This window comes from Vipera ursinii (assembly GCF_947247035.1).
Source record: "Vipera ursinii genome assembly, chromosome: 5".
Lineage (NCBI taxonomy): Eukaryota > Metazoa > Chordata > Lepidosauria > Squamata > Viperidae > Vipera > Vipera ursinii.
In genome coordinates, this window is record NC_139518.1 from 52299329 (window position 1) to 52321527 (window position 22199).

Consider the following 22199-nt stretch of genomic DNA (forward strand, 5'->3'; position numbering starts at 1 on the left):
AATACCTTATGTAAATTCACTTGATAGTTCTGCTTCATTATCAATGAGATTCAGGACTTCAAAGTGATTCCTGTTGTTCTCTTTGAAAATGGCAGGTATATACTCAATATCATACCACAGAAACTGATTGACCTGGAATTTGCACAAGAGCCGTGTATTAGCTATTCTGTACTTAGCAGCTGGTCATGTTTTTATTTATTTATTTATTTATTTATTTATTTATTTATTTATTTATTTATTTATTTATTTATTTATTTATTATTGGGGCTTATATGCCGCCCTATCTCCCGAAGGACTCAGGGCGGCTAACAATAAAAATACAATAAAACAAAAGTTAGAAAGAAATTAAATTAATGGCCCCAGTAGAATAAATTAAAATTAAAATTAAAATTAAGTTAAAAATTAAAAACATAATTAAAATCCCTGTCAGTCCAGGTCAGCCTGATGGAAAAGGAGTGTTTTGAGGCCGCGGCGAAAGGACCGGAGATCCAGGGCCATCCGAAGCTCAAGGGAGAGTTGGTTCCATAGGGCTGGTGCTCCCACAGAGAAGGCCCTTCCCCTGGGGGTCGCCAGCCGACATTGTTTAGCCGACAGCACCCTGAGGAGGCCCTCTCTGTGTGAGCGCACTGGGCGATGGGAAGTCGTTCCCGGCTATAACTGATGCTATAACTGAGCTCATCCATTTCCTGTAGGGCGACATCAGCAACTAGATTTCCTGAAGACTTTAATTCACCCACACAATAAATGATTACTCTGAAATATCTTCAACTTTTTCTCAGTAGCATATTGAGTGCCATCAAAACTGATTAGCCCATCATCCAATACCATATATGCAATCATTTTATATTGTCTAGCCATGTGGTTTTCTTAGTAAAAGTACAGGAATAGTTTACCATTAATTTATCTCACATGATACAAACTTATGCCTTTACCATTTTCACACTAGAGGTCATCTGTATTCAGCATCTTCCTATATCACTTCCCCAATTCAGAAGTTAAATACTTAACTCCCAACTTTATAAATCCATGATTATGCTGATCACCAGCATCAAGTTTGGATCTTGCCACTACTATAGGATAGAAATCCTCTTCCCCAGAGTTCAACAATTAAACCTTTTTAAGTTTCTTTAAAAGTAATATCTCAGACTTTTTTAATGTAAAGTTTACCTCATAGCACTAAACTCTAATCTCTTCCAAAAACCTCAATTTTAATACACTGATTTACTGCCCAGTTGGGATTTTTGCTTATTAGCTGTGAGCAACATAAAAATGAAAGGAATATAGTTAATCCTATATATTATGGCTTTAAATGTGAATTCTAGTTATTTTGTTCCAGTAAAATTAGTTCTTTAAAAAGGTACTTCAGGAGCTACTTAAAAAGAAAGTGAAATAATTATATTTAACATTTTTTCTAAGTTCAGAATGTCACCCAAGTACTAACTCATTAACTCTGTTCCTTTTTTCTCATGTTCAGTATGTTCTTTAAATGATGAATTCATATCCACAACTGCTATTTTTTCATAAAAGGGATTCCAATTAAGTCTATGAGCTACATACATAAAATCAATTTGTAAAATTGGTTACTTGGCTTCATTTTTAACAAATAAGTCCTAGTGAAAAAATGATTTTGCAAGTCTCAAACATGGAAAGGTAATAACACTGCAGTAAAATAAGCATTTCTGAATAAAATGAGAAGGGTGTCAGGAGTTATTAAATATGGCAAAATTATCCATACTTGTGAAAATATATTAAATAGAAATACATTGATGGTATTTGTTTAGTTATATACTGACATAGCAAAGTAAAAGTGCAAAACCTATTGCTGCCTGACTTCAAAAAGCTGATGCCATGTTTATCCATTTCCCATTCCAAGTAGACAAGCAGCTGGAGTGAATCTTCAATCTTGCTTCAGCACTATCAATAGGACAGCATTCTCTACTTCATCCTTGGACGGAAGTGCTTAGATTAGAAGAATGTTTCTTAGCTATTAGTTTATATTAGCAATGATGGTCATAGAAATAATCTGAAAGAATTAACAAACCTAACAAACCAGAAAAGAGCTAGAGAAAAGATAAGAGAAGCAGAAGGCAGTAAATTGAGTTTCTCAGATAAGCACTTCCTGGAGTTCAGGACAGGAATTACCTCTTAAGGTTTTGGGGGTTGGAGCTAATTAGTTTACTCTCTCCAGATGATTGGCTAAAGAGAATATTCCCACAGTAGAAAACACTACTTTAGTCCAAGTTCATTTTCATTAATTTAGATGTATTGTATGGCTTGCTCAGAGGAAGATTCCACTTAATCTATTACTGTTTTATAGTTAAAGCAATAACCATTACTGTCAGAAGCATTATTGAATTTTTATGTCTCTAAAAATACTCATAAATATAAACAATAAAATATTTCAAGCTTACCTCTATCCTCTGGAAAACTGGTGTTTCTATCTTGGCATACTCCATGATAAAGAGAGTAAGTGATGAGATGTCAGTGATGAAACATGTATTGTCTAAGACAGGCCACATAGCACACAGACTCCTGTTTCCAGCACCTCACTGCTGTTTCTGCTTTTCCATTCCTTCATATTCACCAGAGACAGCTTATTTCAGTGAGAACCAGATAAAGTAGAAGCTGCTTCCACTGAGCAGAAACGTTTAGAAAGCTAAGGCTCATTCAGCTAAGTAGATTTTACTATCAGGATGATTCATACAAGATTATTTTTCTCAGTTAATTAAGTCCCTAAATATAAATAATGATACTGAAAGTACGTATTTTATTTTAGAATTTGGCTAGCAGGGGTCTTTAGGGTGGGATGACTACTCACAGAAGTAACAGGGAAGAGTGGCTTCCTTAAACAAAAACAAATTGAAAAATATACTAGTCTATTACTTATGAAAAGTAAAGATGCTGTCAATTTTGTTTTTACTTTTCAAAAATCAGAGCTCTTGCATATTCTTACACCTTTGGGCGTTGCTGCTCTGATACTTATGCTTGCTTCTCCCAGCTGATGATATTTGCAACAGAGAGAATCAGAATTCTCCAAGGGTCTTTTGAATAATTAGCTGCTGTCTTCCGGGAGAAGTATGAGTACTGCAATAATAACCTTTTCAAATGACCCAATTCATTTTCAGAAAGAGTGCATGGTTTGTATCATTAAGAATGAATTTCAGAAACTGTTCCTTTTCCCACTTCTGCATGATAATCTCTCCATTTTGAAATGATAATTTGGGCAGCATGCAAAAACAGATTCTATCTAGACCAAGAAGATGCAATGTTATTCAATATGGATTATTTAGTGGCAAAGAGTAAGGGCAGAGCAGCTGACACTTGGCTACCCTGGATTCCCTTTTGCCCTCCCAGGGTCCTAGTAAGAACTTCACAAAACCTCACACCTTACATGCCTCCAATAGGAATCACAGCAGAAAGGAATGGGCAAAGAGAGAACAAATGAACAAAGAGCTGTTGCACTATTATATGTTATCATTTCTTCTCTATTGTTGCTGCTCCCAAGTTAGCCACTACCTCAACAACCCATGACCATCAGTCATATCACTTAAAAGCAGAGTGTAGCATGTTCAGTTCCTGTTTGGCCTTTTGTCCCTACCGCAGAAGCTGCCTTTTATATTCTGCAGAAGGAATAGGAATAGGAACAGGAATGGAATATAGAATAGAATAGAATTCTTTATTGGCCAAGTGTAATCTAACACACAAGGAATTTATCTCCAGTGCATAAACTCACAATGTACTTATAAGCAGCAAGTAATATGTCATAGGTCATAATCATAGTTACACTAATTAATCATAAGTTACAAACAATTGACAAACCGTAAGAAACCAATAGGAGACATGAGAAACATGAGAAAAGAAGAGAAATGTGACAGTGCAGTGGGAATTAAGTGTTCAGCAGAGTGATGGATTTGGGGGAAAAAAACTATGTTTTGGCATGCAACAGTGGCGTAGCGTGGAGGGTGCAGGGGGGGCCGGCCGCACCGGGCGCAACATCTGGGGGGGCACGCTCGCACTCGCAGCTCTCTGCCCCTGCCTGGGCTTAGGGGGTAAGGGTTTCTTTAACTAATCTAGTGGAAGAGACTCGAGTGCTAAAATCCACGGGTTAGGGGGCGCAAATTACTTGCTTTGCCCCGGGTGCTGACAACCCACGCTACGCCACTGGCATGCAATGCTCTATAGTGGTGTCCTGAGGGGAGAAGTTGAAATAGATTATGTCCAGGTTGTAAGGGGACTGTAGATATTTTCTCAGCCCTCTTTCTGATTCATGCAGTATACAGGTCCTCAATGGAAGGCAGGCTTGTTGCGATTGTTTTTTCTGCATTCCTAACTATCTGTTGAAGTCTAAATAATCTGATCTTACTATTTCCTCAGATCACTGATAATTCTCTCTTGTGTGAAGAGGATACCACTTTGGATCCATAAGAATCCATTTGTACAGCATAAATTTGCTGGAGGTGTATCATGATGAAGAAAAAGTGGTTAAAATGCTGAGGTAAAAACCGGGAAAGTGTTTAGTTTTCCCTTGGGCATGAAAGCCAGCTGGATGACTTTGGGTTACTGACCTTTTCTTGGCTCAACCCCACCAATGACCTAATTTTCAAAAATAGTATCTGATAAATTCCCAGATAAGTTACAGTAAAGATATGGAACTTCATTATCATTCAAATACTGCAGGATTTCATTCCAATTTCTTAGCCTAAACAATTTAGTAAGAATGAATGAATGAATGAATGAATGAATGAATGAATGAATGAATGAATGATGAAAGAATAATAAAATCACCCAGCTTATTATCAAGTAAATAATGACTATCATCCATTTTAAAAAAATACATGGATATACGCACACACACAAACACATTCTCATAAATGGCTGATATTTAAATCTTCACATAATATTGGTAACACACTTGAGAAATAAATCAATAGAACTCAACTGGTTGTTCTAGAGCAGGGGTGTTAAACTGCCAGCTCACAGGCTGGATGCGTCATGCCAAAACCGCACCCACCCCATTGTTGGCAATGGAGAAAAAGTTGTGATACTTCGTGACACGTCATGTGATGTTGCAAGTTTGAAACCCCTGTTCTAGAGTTAAGGCATAGTAAAGTGAGACAAGTTGCTTCATAACCCTTCTGTAGAGCTTTTCTTACGGGGATTTCATATGGGACCGCAGAAATAATTTGTTTAAAGAGGAACTGTTCTTTTTAGAAATGTACAGCAACTTTTAGGGAAGCATGCATGAGCTGTGTGTAAATTACTAGCTCTGAATATGTTTCTTTGTAGGATTCAAGCAGACACTGTAGGAGAAGAGCTGTGTTAACCTGTGGTAGCCAGAAATCAGGAGTCTTATAGCACCTTTTATGACTAGCATATACATTATCATCAGTTTAATCACTCCATCCATATGATGAAGTGAACTTATAGGTCACAAAAACGTATGTCTTTTAATGAAGTGTGTTAGAAAATATGCTCTCTGCCTCCTAGTGCAGAACACAAGGACACATTGATTTGATTGCCTATGTGTTTAAAGTTACTCTTGCATCTATGTGATACATGTTTCTATGGCTATTGGTTTCTACAACCAGAAGGAAAGTTAAGCTGCCATGTGTTCATACCTAGAGTCTTAATATTTTTCTTATTAGATTGGGATTGGGGGGGGGCAATAACCCCATAGAGCAGGGCTGTCAAATTGGCGGCCTGTGGGCCAGATGCATCATGTGCAGGCCAAGCTCACCCCAGCTCTGCAAAGGCAAAAAACATTGTGATACCTCACGATACATCACGCAACACAATTGAGTTTGAAACCTGTGCCTTAGAGCAGGGTCTGAAGCCTTCACAACTTTAAGACTTGTGGACTTCAGCCCCCAGAATTCCTCAGCCAGCTATGCTGGGAATTCTGGGGAGCTGAAGTCCACAGTCTTAAAGTTGTCACGGTTGCAGACCCCAACTTAGAAATTGCCTTGCTGCTTGGGGAAATTTGGCAGCAGACTTTTAGTCAATTGCATGAGAGCAGAGAGTGCCTAGTTCTCCATTTCAGAACAGATTCTGTATAAATCTAAATATAAAATGGGATCTAACTTTGGAATAGAAAGTTTTAAATTTGGAATGTCCTGATTTTATTACCTATTTTTTTTGTTACACTTATTGTATAAAAAAAATTCTAATTCTTCCATTTGCCTTAGTAAGAATGAATGAAATGAATGAATGAATGATGAAAGAGTAATAAAATCAATTTTTTATTCTTCTTTAAGCAATGCATATGTTTTAATTGTTTAATATTTTATAACTAAGGTTTATTTAAGAGAACAGAATAGCAATGCCTATAGTACCACAATGCTAACATTGTTATTAAAACTGGGGGAGGGGAGAATGGAGAAAGAAAAAAGCCAAGTTACCTGAAGAATTTATCAAGCAAAGTTTTCTGATAAAACTGATTTATTTATCAAACTCAAACCAGGTGGCTCCGCCCCAGGCGCCTAATGGACCCAGAACGGTTCCAGATGGTGCTTGGGTCTATACCCATCGCCCTCACTCACAACCCAATCGATGCCTTGGTGGATGCCTGGGAAAGGGCGGCCACCAAGGCACTTGACTGTGTTGTACCCTTGCAACCCCTGACCTGGCGCAGATTCTGCTGGGCTCCATGGTTCTCTGCAGAGCTCCGGGAGATGAAGCATCAGAGACAGGGTCTAGAGAGCGGTTGGAGGTCCAGCTGATCTGAATCTGACCGATTGCAGCTAAGAACCTTTATAAGGTCTTATCTTGCGGCGATGAGGACGGCGAAGGCTAATTACTTTGCTGCACTCATCACGTCCGCAGATAATCACCCAGCTGCCCTGTTTAGGGTGACTCGCTCCCTTCTTAATCAGGAGGTGAGGGAGGATCCCTTACAGGGACAGGCCGAGGAGTTTAGTCATCATCTGACAGACAAAATCGCTCAAATCCAGGCCGGCTTGGACTCCGACTGGGCGGAGTCTGATGTGGAGGAATTGGACGGTCTTGAGCATGTTATCTGGACTGAGTTCGATCCTGTTTCCCCTGATGATGTGGACAGGATTATGGGGAGGCTGAGCTCCACCACCTGTTTGTTGGACCCGTGCCCCTCCTGGCTGGTTTATGCAGCCCAGGAGGAGACACAAGGCTGGTTTCAGGCAGTAATAATTGCTTCTTTGAAGGAGGGTATCTTCCCTGCCGCCTTGAAGGAGGCGGTGGTGAGACCCCTCCTCAAGAAGCCTGCCCTGGACCCAGCTGTTTTAAATAACTATCGTCCAGTCTCCAACCTTCGCTTTTTGGTGAAGGTTGTTGAGAGTGTGGTGGCGCATCAGCTTCCTCTGTTCCTGGAGGAAACTGATTATCTGGACCCATACCAATCAGATTTCAGGCCCGGGCACAGCACGGAGATGGCATTGGTCGTGCTGGTGAATGACCTCTGGCGGGCTCGGGACAGGGGTTGTTCCTCTGTCCTAGTCCTATTAGATCTCTCAGCGGCTTTTGATACCATCGATCATGGTATTCTACTGCGGCGTCTCAGGGGGTTGGGAGTGAGAGGCACCATTTTACAGGCTGAGAGTTTTTAATTGGGGTTTTATATTTTTCAGGGATTAAATTTAATTATTTTTAATTGCTTTTAACTTTTGTATTGTATTGACGTTTTTAAATACCTTGTAAACCGCCCTGAGTCCTACGGGAAAAGGGCGGTATATAAATTCAATAAACTTAAACTTAAACTTAATATCACATAAGAGTAGGTGTTAATTAGATACTCTGAAGCTCAGCAGGTTAACTAAGGGTATGTAGCTCTGATTTGTGTTAATTCAGTCCACTGGAGAAATTTATTTTTTTATTTTATTTTAATTCCATTTATATCCCGCCCTTCTCCGAAGACTCAGGGCGGCTTACAAGCTTAGCAGTAGCCTTCATTCTATGTATATTCCTGCTTATTAGGGCTTTCACACACACACACCAAGTGGCATTATTACAAAGTCAGCTTAATTGCCCCCAACAATCTGGGTCCTCATTTTACCTACCTCGGAAGGATGGAAGGCTGAGTCAACCTTGAGCCTGGTGGGATGCGAACCTGCACTAATTGCAGGCAGCTGGTGTTACTTAAGGAGGCATTAGCCCACTGCTCCACCAAGGCTCTAGGGAAATGGTCCCTAGAATAATTCCCTCAGAAGTGCTTCAGGTGTTAAATTGGATTATAATTTTAAATATGATGCATAGGGAGAAAACAATTTAGAGGAAGTCAGAGTGGGCTTTTCAGAGAAGGCTTATTTTACAACATAGAAGGAGCAACTTAAGGTATTGATTGTGTGCTATCAAATCATTTTAAACTCCTAGTGACCATGCATCAAGCTCCCTTCGTCCTGTGTGCTCCTACAGGGAGGGTCTTCTCAGGGTACCGCCGGTAAAAGATTGCCGGCGGACAATACCCAGGGGGAGGGCTTTCTCTGTGGGTGCGCCTGCCCTTTGGAATCAGCTGCCTGTAGAGCTTAGGACTGCCCCTGACCTTTGCTCATTCCTCCAGGACCTGAAGACCTGGCTCTTTGAGCTCTCTGGCCTGGTCTGAGCATATTAATTGGGATTTTAATTGTTTTTAACTGGGGTTTTATTGCAAGGTCTATATAATTTTTTTAATTGATTTTAAGTTTTGTAATTGCATTTTTTTTTAAAAAAAAAAACTTGTGAACCGCCTGAGTCCTACGGGAGAAGGGCAGTATATAAATTGAATAAATAAAATAAATAATAAATAAATAAAATCTACAAATAGCCTTTGACTTACAAACAGTCATTTAATAATCATTCAAAGTTATGGCACATTTTTGGTGCTTGACAGTGGATTAGCATTTACAACCAGTCACATGACTTTAATTTGTGATTAAATTTAATTTGTGATTGTAATGCTTTCTGGCAGAAAATGGATGTGCAGGTTCGCATCCCACCAGGCTCAAGGTTGCCTTCCATCCTTCCGAGGTAGGTAAAATGAGGACCCAGATTGTTGGGGGCAATTAAGCTGACTTTGTAATAATGCTGCTTGGGGTGTGTGTGAAAGCCCTAATAAGCAGGCATATACATAGAATGAAGGCTACTGCTAAGCTTGTAAGCCGCCCTGAGTCTTCAGAGAAGGGCGGGATATAAATGGAATTAAAATAAAAAAAATAAAAAATAAAAAACACAACCCATTGGAAATGCTGGATTCACTTAACCAAATCACATGATTTGCTTTAGAACCATGATGACTTGCTTTACAACCATTGCAAAAACTGTTATAAAATCAGGTCTGGTCACATGGTGCTTTCATTTACAATTGCAACAACTTACAGGCACAATTCCAGGCTCCAGTGAGATCCTAGGTCAAAGACTACAGTTTGTTCAAGTTTCCCCAACAGTGCCTCAAAACCATCATAATTGATTCCATCCACTTTGTTGCTAGTTCACACCTTCTTTCCTCTCTCCTTTCCCAGTATTAAACCCTTTCCATAGGGCTGGTCTTTGCATAATATGTCCAAAGTAGAATAATTTGAACCAGGTCATTTGTGCCTCAAATGAAAACATTGGATCTATTCATTCAGTGATCAATCAGTATTTTTTTCTTGGCTGTCCAAGTATTCTAGGGAGTCTTCTTCAATGCAAAAGCATAGATACACAGTCCAAAACCTATATTTTAAATTTTCACAAAAAAGGAGATATTTGTAGCTGTTGCATCTTTAGCACAAATTTATTAGAGGAAGATTGGATTCAGAATGCACTTATTCTAAACGTTTGTACCTGATTATATTTCATAGTTAAAAATAGATCTTACAACCTCACCTTTAAGCAATAATCCTAAGCAGAACTGAGATAAACTGAGCTTAATAAAATAAATCAGTTTTTACTTGGATCCAGTATAAAGTATCCTATTTTGATACTTCTTACTTTTGAAATACTGCAGTTTATATTTACATTGGTTGTAAATACTGGAACTAAATTTAATATAAGATAGGCAGCTATATAAACATTTTAACTAAATGAATAAATATGAACTAAATTTAATATAAGATAGGCAGCTATATAAACATTTTAACTAAATGAATAAATATGAAGTATGACATTTTGTTTAGTAAAAGCTTTGATTGGGAAAATTATAATCACTCAAATGTTACCAAACTTCAGTTCTCAGGTCACATGACAGTGGATATTGTAAATTATAGTTCAACAACATGGAGAGTTATCCTTTCTCCCATCCCTGATATACATTCCAGTTGTATGTGACCACCAGGGATCTCTGAAACTAATTGCAATCAAATCTTATGGCTTACAATCAGGCCTTAAGTAAATAAGTATAGCATATTGTGCTATGCTTCTTTTCTCGCATCCTTTTATGCATTTTATGATATTTTAACAGAAACTGAAACAGGTCCCCAACTACACCTCCATATTATTTGCATAAACATGAAAAACATGGGAAACTTTCCAGGAAAAAAAAAGAGTGGCAATTTTATATAGTTGTTTATAAGAAAAGAATGGTTCAACTGTGATCATGCCTGATCTGGATATGTCTACCATTTCTTCATTTGGGAGATAAATATTCAGTCTGCCTCCGCTGAGTCCCTCACTAATTAAAGCTACATCTGTTAAAGCCTGCAGTGAAGGGGGTTTGGTTAATTGTGTGCACGAGGAACTGTGTAAGTCTCATTATGTTTAATAGATTGTAATAAACAACTTAGTGCTTATATAGGGCTTGAATTGACATACACTAGTTAGCAAAAAGAAAGAAAGACTGAACAAGATAGGACAAATAAAGCCATGCACTAAAGAATACCAAAAACAATGAGTTTTGTTCAACTAGGCTTATTCTCTTTGAACACTTCTGTCACTTAAACATATCTGTGCATGTGCAGAGGGCCTCTCAGCTCAGTAAAACAGCTAAATACAATAAAAATTAACATGAGGTCTGAAACCAGAAAACACTGCGTCTATCCTTAATACCCAAGACCCAGAAATTTTTAAGCAAAAAACTTATCAGTATGAAGCAACTTATCTGAGCCTTGTCTTTTAACCTACTGCTACTAAAGAGTATGAGTGTATATTTTGTTCCTAAGCTTGACAGTGAGATGGAAGATATATGAATTTTATAAATATAAATAGAGTTTAATTGCCATGTCCAGGTGATGAGGATCAAGATCAACTAGTCCTGACTCCGAACTCCATAAGAGAGAACTCTAGGATTAAATTAAAAGCTACTTACCCTCATGAAAACCTATTAGCTATAAATCAGGTCTCCACTGTTTTATCCCAGTAATATGTAGCAGCTCAGACAGACTAGCTGATGCAGAACAATGAATCAACTAGCCTAGCAAGTGGACCAGAATTTGCTAGCAGCTCCTGAATACTCCCACCTACCCCAGACACAGCAGTCATAGAGGCAGCAGCTTTAGCAGCTTTCCAGTGCCAAACACCTGCCTCTCTCCCTGATAAATAAGATGGAAATTCTATCAGATATACTACCATCCCATATATTTGTTTTATAACCTTTTAACAAAAAAAGCTGAGAAGCTGATAACCTCCTTCTGCCATGGAACACTCTGTACTTCAACAACTTTGATTACCTTGTGACCCTCTTGAAGCATAATTATACTGCACAATCAAACAGTCCTGGCTGACTTTAAAATTTTTACCTGTGCTGGCTGAGACAGCATGTTGCTGACTTTCAGTTGTTAGTCTGGGATGTGAGCTGGAATTAAAGGTCTTAATCAGGGTTTCTTAAATTTGCAACTTTAAGATGTGTGGACTCCCAGAATTCAACAGGTTCTGCTTGGCATTGAAGACCTCAGCAACTGGTGCAACATATGAGCAAAAGAGATTTTGGGTTTCCTATTTGAGGTGGGGTCAAGATAGGAGTGGATACAAATGCAAACCATTAAAACAAATAAGATATTTTATTTTGGACAGTAAAATACTTAGGCTGATTAAATAGGTGCTCATTATATATAAATGACAGTATACAGTAATTTATAAAACCTAGTATGTACAGAACAGTATGAATAGACATATATTATAAGAAATTGTTGTTGTTGTTGTTGTTGTTAGCTGCAAAGTCATGTCCGACCCATCGCAACCCCATGGACAACATTCCTCCAGGCCTTCCTGTCCTCTACCATCTTCTGGAGTCCATTTAAGCTCATGCCTACTGCTTCAGTAACTCCATCCAGCCACCTCATTCTCTGTCGTCCCCTTCTTCTCTTGCCCTCAATCTTTCCCAGCATTAGGCTCTTCTCCAGTGAGTCCTTCCTTCTCATTAGGTGGCCAAAGTATTTGAGTTTCAACTTCAGGATCTGGCCTTCTAAAGAGCAGTCAGGGTTGATCTCCTCTAGGACTGACCGGTTTGATCGCCTTGCAGTCCAAGGGAGTCACAGAGGTCTTCTCCAGCACCATAGTTCAAAGGCCTCAATTCTTTGGCGCTCAGCCTTTCTTATGGTCCAACTTTCACTGCCATACATTGCAACTGGGAAGAACATAGCCTTGACTATACGCACTTTTGTTGACAGGGTGATGTCTCTGCTTTTTAGTGTGTTGTCTAGATTTGCCATTGCTTTCCTCCCGAGGAGCAAGCGTCTTTTAATTTCTTGGCTACAGTCCCCATCTGCAGTGATCTTGGAGCCCAGGAAAATTAAATCTGTCACTACCTCCATTTCTTCCCCATCTCTTTGCCAGGAATTGAGAGGGCCGGATGCCATGATCTTGGTTTTCTTAATGTTAAGTTTCAGCCCAACTTTTGCACTCTCTTTCTTCACCCGCAACAAGAGGTTCTTTAGTTCTTCTTCTCTTTCTGCCATTAGAGTGGTATCTTCTGCATATGTTAGGTTGTTAATATTTCTCCTGGCAATCTTAATTCCAACTTTTGATTCATCTAGCCCTGCCTTTCTCATAATGTGCTCTGCATATAAGTTAAATAGGCAGAGCAACAGTATACAGCCTTGCTGGAATCCTTTCCTAATTTTGAACCAATCAGTGGTTCCATATCCAGTTCTCACTGTTGCTTCTTGACCTGCATATAGGTTTCTCAAGAGACAAATAAGATGGTCTGGTACTCCCATCTCTTTAAGAACTTGCCACAGATTGTTTTGATCCACACAATCAAAGGCTTTAGCATAGTCAATGAAGCAGAAGTAGATGTTTTTCTGGAACCCCCTAGCTTTCTCCATGATCCAGCGTATGTTGCCAATTTGATCTCTAGTTCCTCTGCCTCTTCGAAATCCTGCCTGTACTTCTGGTAGTTCTCGATCCACATACTGCTGAAGTCTAGCTTGTAGGATTTTAAGCATGACTTTACTAGCATGGGAAATGAGTGCAATGGTGCGATAGTTTGAACATTCTTTGACACTGCCTTTCTTTGGAATTGGAATGTAAACTGATCTTTTCCAATCCTGTGGCCACTGTTGAGTTTTCCAGATTTGCTAGCAAATTGAGTGTAGCACTTTTACTGCATCGTCTTTTAAGATTTTGTATAGCTCAGCTGGAATACTCTCACCACCACTAGCTTTGTTGTTGCTCAGTTTTTCTAAGGCCGACTTCACTTCACATTCTAGGATGTCTGGCTTAAGGTCAGTGACCACCTCATCGTGGTTATCAGGGACATTAAGCTCATTCTTGTATAGTTCTTCTGTGTAATTTTGCCACCTCTTCTTAATCTCTTCTGCCTCTGTTAGGTCCCTGCCATTTTGGTCCTTTATCATGCCCATTTTTGCATGAAACGTTCCCTTTAACTCTCCAATTTTCTTGAAGAGATCTCTGGTCCTCCCTATTCTATTGTTTTTCTCCCTTGCCTTTCCCTTCCCTCCTTTCCTCAGCTATTTGTAAAGCTTCCTCAGACAGCCATTTTGCTTTCTTACATTTCTTTTTCTTTAGGATGGTTTTAGTTGCTACTTCTTGTTGCAAACCTCTGTCCATAGTTCTTCAGGCACTCTGTCTATCAGATCTAATTCCTTAAATTTATTTGTCACCTCTACTGTAAATTCAACAGTGATATGATTTAATTCATACCTGAGTGGCCTAGCACTTTTCCCTACTTTCTTCAGTTTAAGCCTAACTTTCCAATGAGAAGCTCATGGTCTGAGCCACAGTCAGCTCCTGGTCTTGTTTTTACTGACTGTATAGAGCTTCTCCATCTTTGGCTGTAGAGCACATAGTCAATCTGATTTCTGTATTGACTGTCTGGTGATGTCCATGTGTAGAGCTGTCTCTTGGGTTGTTGAAAAAGAGTGTTTGCTATGACCATTGTATTATCTTGACAAAATTCTATCAGCCTGTGCCCTGCTTCATTTTGTACTCCAAGGCCAAACTTGCCTGTTATTCCGGTTATCTTTTGGCTTCCTACTTTAGCATTCCAATCCCCCATGATGATAAGGGCATCATTTTTTAGTGTTAGTTCTATAAGGTGCTGTAGGGCTTCATAGAACCAGTCAATTTCATCCTCTTAAGCACCGGTGATTGGGGCATAGACTTGGACTACTGTGTTATTGAATGGTTTTCCTTGGATTCGAACTGAGATCATTCTGTCATTTTGGGGATTGTATCCCAGTATTGCTTTTCCTACTCTTTTATTGACTATGAAGGCTACTCCATTTCTTCTGAGGGATTCTTGCCCACAGTAGTATACCTGATGGTCATCTGAATTAAATTCACCCATTCCTGTCCATTTTAGTTTGCTGATACCTAAGATGTCAATGTTCAGTCTTGTCATCTCTTGTTTGACCACATCCAGCTTTCCTTGATTCATGGATCTTACATTCCAGGTTCCTATGAAGAAAAAATATTTACACCATCGGACTTTCCTTTCACCACCAGATACATCCACAGCTGAGTGTCCCTTTGGTTTTGGCCCAGTCACTTCATTCTTTCTGGCACTACTAGTACTAGCCCTCTGCTCTTCCCCAGTAGCATATTGGACACCTTCCGACCTGAGGGGCTCATCTTCCAGCATCATATCGTTTTGCCTTTTGGTACTGTCCATGGGCTTTTCATGGCAAAGATACTGGAGTGGGTTGCTATTTCCTTCTCCAGTGGACCATGTTTTGTCAGAACTCTCTGCTATGACCTGTCCATCTTGGGTGGCCCTGCATGGCATAGCTCATAGCTTTGTTGAATTACACAAGCCCCTTCGCCACGACAAGGCAGTAATCCATGAAGGGGATTATAAGAAATAACATGCTTAATTTTCTTCCCCCTCAATTCTTTTCCTGTGCTTTCCACTTGTGCTGTATTTCAGCTTCTTCAGCCTCATCTCAATTACTCAATTACTGGACTGCCTGTGAGCTTTCTCTTAGCTATTTTGCTGCCTATAACTCCCAAATTTCCACCATCCAGCATCTGAATCTCTATACACACAACATAGTCCCTCCTCTGGTCTTTCCACAATCTCACAAGCTGCTGCAGACACTTTCCCCAAGTCTGACTCTATAGTCTAGGACTCTAGGCCATCCAAACTTGTCCGTCTGGGTCATTTCTCCAATTCAATCTACATTAACCAGATGTTGACCTCTCCAGCATCATGTCCTGTAGCATTGGCAATACAAACTTTCTCTGCTTTTCCCGGCTATTTTACATTCTATACCCAGGACATAGACCGGTACTTAAAAGTTAAAGCACTCAAAGCTACATATTCATATATTGCAAAAGTACATAAACCTATGGGATTATTCGTTCATTTAAAAGGGAAACTAGATTCACCTTAAACTCTGTCCACTTCATTTGATTATGAGTAAGAGAGGAATTGGGCAACAAAAGTAGCTATATTACAAAATAAGAAAGAAATTGAGATCATTCTACCTAAAGCTGAGGAAGAGTGTCCTGCACTAGAAGAAACTGACAAAGACACTGAGCATGTAGGAGTCCAAACACCAACATCCACACCCATAAACACACATCTGTGATTTGTTGTCTACTGAGAAGAGGCAAGTAGAAACTTCAGTTTCCATTAAAGAAGAAATTGAAATTGCCCTACCCCTTATATCCCCCTGAACAGGTGGAAGGGGGCCAAAGAAATCCATGAATCAGCTCTGGTCAGTGAATAGATGAAAACAGAGGAAGAAGTAGAAACCCTTTCAGTTAAGTTGGACGTTCTCATGACTGGGAAGAAGGAAAGTTCTTAGGAGGAGGGGAAGCAAAAAATATAGAGGGAGGTGGTCTGAAGGCTGAACTTAACAAAGCCAGAAGCTCCCTAACTGCTCCAAACATACAAACAGAATGTTAAAAGTAAAGTATGAACAAAGTATCTTTTTCATTATGATAACTGACTGCTACTGAAACATGGATAAATTTAGAAATGTTTTTCTCCACAATTTTGAATGCACTGGTGTAAATTCAGATATGCATATACTATTATGTACAACTTTTGTATTTACCTTGTTAATTAAAAAATGCATGTGAAGAAATATCCAGTGAAATAAGAAAAATCATTTTCCCTTCCCATCATATTATTTTTAAAAAAGTTTTTATTAAACTGAAGAATGAAAATTTAGTTGAGTAGGTATAGGAGATGACTAGGCTGAGCCTGAAGGAAGGGGTCAAGTGAGGCATCGGTCTTGAGTCCCTTTATAGTCACAAGAGATCTAACGCCAGCCCATCTTGACTTCCATTGGCTCTTATCTGCTGCTAATTTGCTTTGACAACCTAGTAGTGAATTGTTCATGTGCAAAGCATTAGATAGTGAAATATATATAAAAAATGCTTGGTGTATCTAAATCTGCATTCTTTTCTAAGGTACTAATGTTGCACATTGTTTGTAAAATTATTTTTCCATAAACACAATTTTAATTATGTCATTTAAAGAAAGCAATTTCGTTTCTTTGATTAATTCTGGTGTCCGATTTACTTAGGAAAAACACATAAGCTTAATATTATTACTGTCATATAAGCTGAAATGCATTCCCAGCTATTAGTGCCACCTCCTCTTGCTATATGATGAACAATCTGGGAATTAAATTTTAACTATAACATTAAATTATAGTTTAATGATATAATGTATAGGAGGCCAATATTTTGTGTTTCCAATTTACCCAGAGTTCACATTGAATTTAAGCCTGTTACAGCAAAAACAATCGGGTCCTTCTTGAACACCTTTTAAAATGGTTTATGCGGCTCGGGAGGGGACACGAGGTTGGTTCCAGGCAGTAATAACTGCTTCTTTGGAGGACGGTGTCTTCCCTGCTGCCTTGAAGGAGGCGGTGGTGAGACCCCTCCTCAAAAAGCCTGCCCTGGACCCGGCTGTTTTAAACAACTATCGTCCAGTCTGCAACCTTCGCTTTTTGGCGAAGGTTGTTGAGAGCGTGGTGGCGCATCAGCTTCCTCTGTTCCTGGAGGAAACTGATTATCTGGACTCGTACCAATCAGGTTTCAGGCCCGGGCACAGCACGGAGACGGCATTGGTCACGCTGGTGAATGATCTCTGGCGGGCTCGGGACAGGGGTTGTTCCTCTGTCCTAGTCCTATTAGATCTCTCAGCGGCTTTCGATACCATCGACCATGGTATCCTACTGCAGCGTCTCAGGGGGCTGGGAGTGGGAGGCACCATTTTACGGTGGTTCTCCTCCTATCTCCTGGGCCGCTCGCATTCGGTGTTGACGGGAGGGCAAAGATCCACCCCGAGGCCTCTCGTTTGTGGAGTCCCTCAGGGGTCGGTTCTCTTTCCCCTCCTGTTCAACATCTATATGAAGCCACTGAGTGAGGTCATTCGTGGTTTCGGGGTGGGGTATCATCAATACGCTGATGATACCCAATTTTTTTTCTCCACCCTGAACCAACCCAGCGATGCCCTCGCCGTGATGTCCCATTGCCTGGAGGCGGTCCAGGTCTGGATGGGGAGAAACAGGCTTTGTCTCAATCCTGCCAAGACTGAGTGGCTTTGCGTATCAGCATCTCGGGCTAACCAAACTATTCCACCTTAACGATGGGGGGTGAGGTGTTACCCCCGTTGATAGGGCTCGCAACTTGCGTGTCCTCCTGGACTCACAGCTCAATTTTGAAGATCATATAGGAGCCGTGACCAGGGGGGCTTTTGCCCAGGTTCGCCTGGTGCGACAGTTGCGACCCTACCTGGACCGAGATGCCCTACACACAGTCACTCATGCGCTCGTGACCTCCCGATTAGACTACTGCAATGCTCTCTACATGGGGCTGCCCTTGAGGACCACTCAGAGGCTTCAACTAGTGCAGAATGCGGCCGTGCAAGTTGTGATGGGGGTTTCCCGATACTCCCATGTAACACCTTTACTCCGTGAGCTGCATTGGCTTCCGGTTGCCCTCTGGGTGAGATTCAAGGTGCTGGTGATGACCTATAAAGCCCTAAATGGCTTGGGTCTGGGATATTTGAGGGAACACCTGCTGCCAGCATCAAGTTCCCTTCGTTCAGCGCGCTCTCACAGGGAGGGTCTTCTCAGGGTACCGCTGTTAAAAGATTGCCGATGGATAACACCCAGGGGGAGGGCCTTTTCTGTGGGTGCGCCTGCCCTCTGGAACCAGCTGTCCGTGGAGCTCAGGACTGCCCCTCACCTGCGTTCATTCCGCTGGGACCTGAAGACTTGGCTCTTTGAGCTCTCTGGCCCAGGCTGAGAATTTTAACTGGGGTTCTATTTTCAGGGATACTTTAATCTTTTTAATTGTCTTTTAACTTTTATATTTTGTATTGGTATGATTTTAAAATGCCCTGTAAACCGCCCTGAGTCCTTCGGGAAAGGGCGGTATATAAATCTAATAAAATAAAATAAAATAAATAAAGTCTAATATGCATATTATGCCATAAGCATTTGAGATTAAAATCTACTAAATGTACATCACCTGAGCTATGATTCCAAAAAAATCAATCCAAAGAAGAACACAAAATAATATTTATATGTTTTAATATATTCTATCTAATGCTATATTTATACTTGGAAAGGACAAGAATTGAACATTAAAAACTGATGAAATAAATAGTGAATTTTGCGAGCTAAAAGTATTTCCATCATGTATTTTAATACAATCTTTTATAAATCCTTTACATTCTTTTTAATACTTTGCATGAATCATTAAGTAATATGCTGCAGCTTGACCCTATGTTGGCTTGGAATAAATTACATGTATAAATTACACACACACACACACACACACACACGATTGTAATTAAAATTTATAAATTACATTTATATCTTGCCTCCCCCACCCCAAGGAGTTAAATGGAGTCTACACAGTGCACATACATCCAATTTTATCCACACTGCAACCATACAATGAAATAGGCTGGCCTGAAAGAATATGACCAGTCACACACTGAACTTCTATAGATGACAGAGAAAGTGGCCTTGAAGGACAGTGGGAAGGCCATCACCAAGCCAATAATCAGAAAAGCTCAGCTTAAACTCATTCCATGGAGCAAACAAGGAAACCCCACTTTCCTAATTTACATGAAGGTAAAGTGAAAGTGGAGAGAAGCATATTCAGACTTGCAAGAAAGACACTGTTACTAGAGCTGTTTTAGAATAGAAACATTTGTTTCATAAGAATGACAGTTTCCAAGTTGAGAGAAGAGGTTGATATTCCTGACCCTAATTCAAGACCTTAAATTCTACGTTACACTTGCTGTATATAGAATCAGCACAATGCTGCCCATAGAGCTTTGTCATCTTGATTACGTTTTGAGCTTCATGTCTTTACAGAACATGAATGGTTTATTTTGCTCTTAATGGTGTGATCTATCAGTATGGGATAGCTAAATGCATTTAATTTGGTATTTCAGAAACTGATTATATATAAAATTCAGTGCAAGAACTCATAAATATGAAAAGAATTCATTTCAATAAAGCACCTGCCCTAATAGATGATACATGAAGTAGATTAATGCTGAAACTGTAAACTACTTTCTACTGTTTGTAACCTACTGGATTTAAATAGAAGTACGGTATATACTTCATTTCCCAAACATGTTTATGACAAATACATTCTCTTTATTAAAAGCCTTGAGAAAACATATTATAAGACTTGTACATCACTTTGCTACTCTAAAATATCCTTTCCAGTATTTCACCCAATTTCATTAATTTATTTTCATTTATTCTTGGCAAAGTTTGTTATTTTAATACAAAGAGCAATTAAGAAATTCAATTTCTTTTCAAACGCATGGGTGAGAAATTATGATAAGTAATGAGAATTTGCAAATTAAAGCAAAGATTGAATGCTTCTTAAGGTGAATATGTTCATTAAAGAAATTATCTGTGTTCTTATCTATGTAATGTACAACTATTACACAGAAAAAAATAACTTTTACTAGTGATAGAACTTAGAATCCATTTCTAAGCTAAATGACTTTCTAATCTTTCGTTTGTAACTTGCTTTAGTTTTACTTCAGCTTCATAACTAATACTGCAAAGAAATTGCAAAATAATGGAGAATTACATTTGGTGCAGACTCTGAATTATTTTGATGCTTTATTACAATGTTAAAGAAAGCTTCAATTGCTAATCTAATCAGTTCTTGCATATGGAATAAGAGGAGATGCTTAACTTATCACCATTGACCAAACAATATTTCTGGCCATTAAGTAGCATCTAGGTTCACACAGTGGGCTAAATAAAAATGCAATTTGCTTGTTGGAGGCTTAAATGTTATGCTAATGCAACACAGTTAATGATTAACATGTTCTAACTTCATGGTTAACTAAAACCATGAAATAAACTTGATTATCTAAGATTACAGAGACCCAGAAGAGAAATTGCCCTGAATAATTAATTATATCATCAAACTAATATTTAATTAATTAGTTTATCATTCAGTATTTGGGGTACCGGTACATACAGTCAATGGGTCATATGAACACAGATGTTGGGGTTCAGTCAGTAAACTTTGGTGAAGAAAATCATAGCTGAAAATATTATGGTAATATAACTATTAAATCCAAAGTAATATTAGATTGTAAAATATATTTCTTTCATGCCTCTCTCCCAAAATCACTAACAAAGTTTCTCGTATCCATTTAATTACAAAAAAAAATTATCTAGATGACGAATGAATGGGCACTCCTGCTAAAGACTTGATTGGCAATTGAGCAAAATCCATCGTAATCTGCACAGTGGGCAATTCCACAAACAAGCCCACAACTTGTTGTTTGAACATGTTTTTCAGGCAGAACTTCTATTTCTATTTATCACCATTGACCAAACAATATTTCTGGCCATTAAGTAGCATCTAGGTTCACACAGTGGGCTAAATAAAAATGCAATTTGCTTGTTGGAGGCTTAAATGTTATGCTAATGCAACACAGTTAATGATTAACATGTTCTAACTTCATGGTTAACTAAAACCATGAAATAAACTTGATTATCTAAGATTACAGAGACCCAGAAGAGAAATTGCCCTGAATAATTAATTATATCATCAAACTAATATTTAATTAATTAGTTTATCATTCAGTATTTGGGGTACATACAGTCAATGGGTCATATGAACACAGATGTTGGGGTTCAGTCAGTAAACTTTGGTGAAGAAAATCATAGCTGAAAATATTATGGTAATATAACTATTAAATCCAAAGTAATATTAGATTGTAAAATATATTTCTTTCATGCCTCTCTCCCAAAATCACTAACAAAGTTTCTCGTATCCATTTAATTACAAAAAAAAATTATCTAGATGACGAATGAATGGGCACTCCTGCTAAAGACTTGATTGGCAATTGAGCAAAATCCATCGTAATCTGCACAGTGGGCAATTCCACAAACAAGCCCACAACTTGTTGTTTGAACATGTTTTTCAGGCAGAACTTCTATTTGAGGTGTAAATTTATACACCCCAGAATACTTTAATCTCTTTTTGATGCACAGGAGTGCTAATAGGTTTAGAAAAATCTATTTCACACTTCCCTGAAGATGATGGAAGTCTTAGTTTAAGAAATATAAATGTTGAATGTTGATTGGAGAGATTAAAACAAGGAAGGAATAATTTGTTACAAAATGAGCCCTACCTGCCCTTTCAGTAAATAGAATTAACTGAGTTGGATTCTACTGGCATTAAATATACTGCAATTAAATTTGAAATTAATTGGTCTAAACTGCTTGTTTGAAGTTTTCTATAACTCACTAATTACACTATTTTATTGTAAATACGTAATGCTATTTTGTGTTTATAATTTATATAAAAATTTGTTTATATTTTTATATAATATTTTGTTCTTATTTAACTAGTATTTT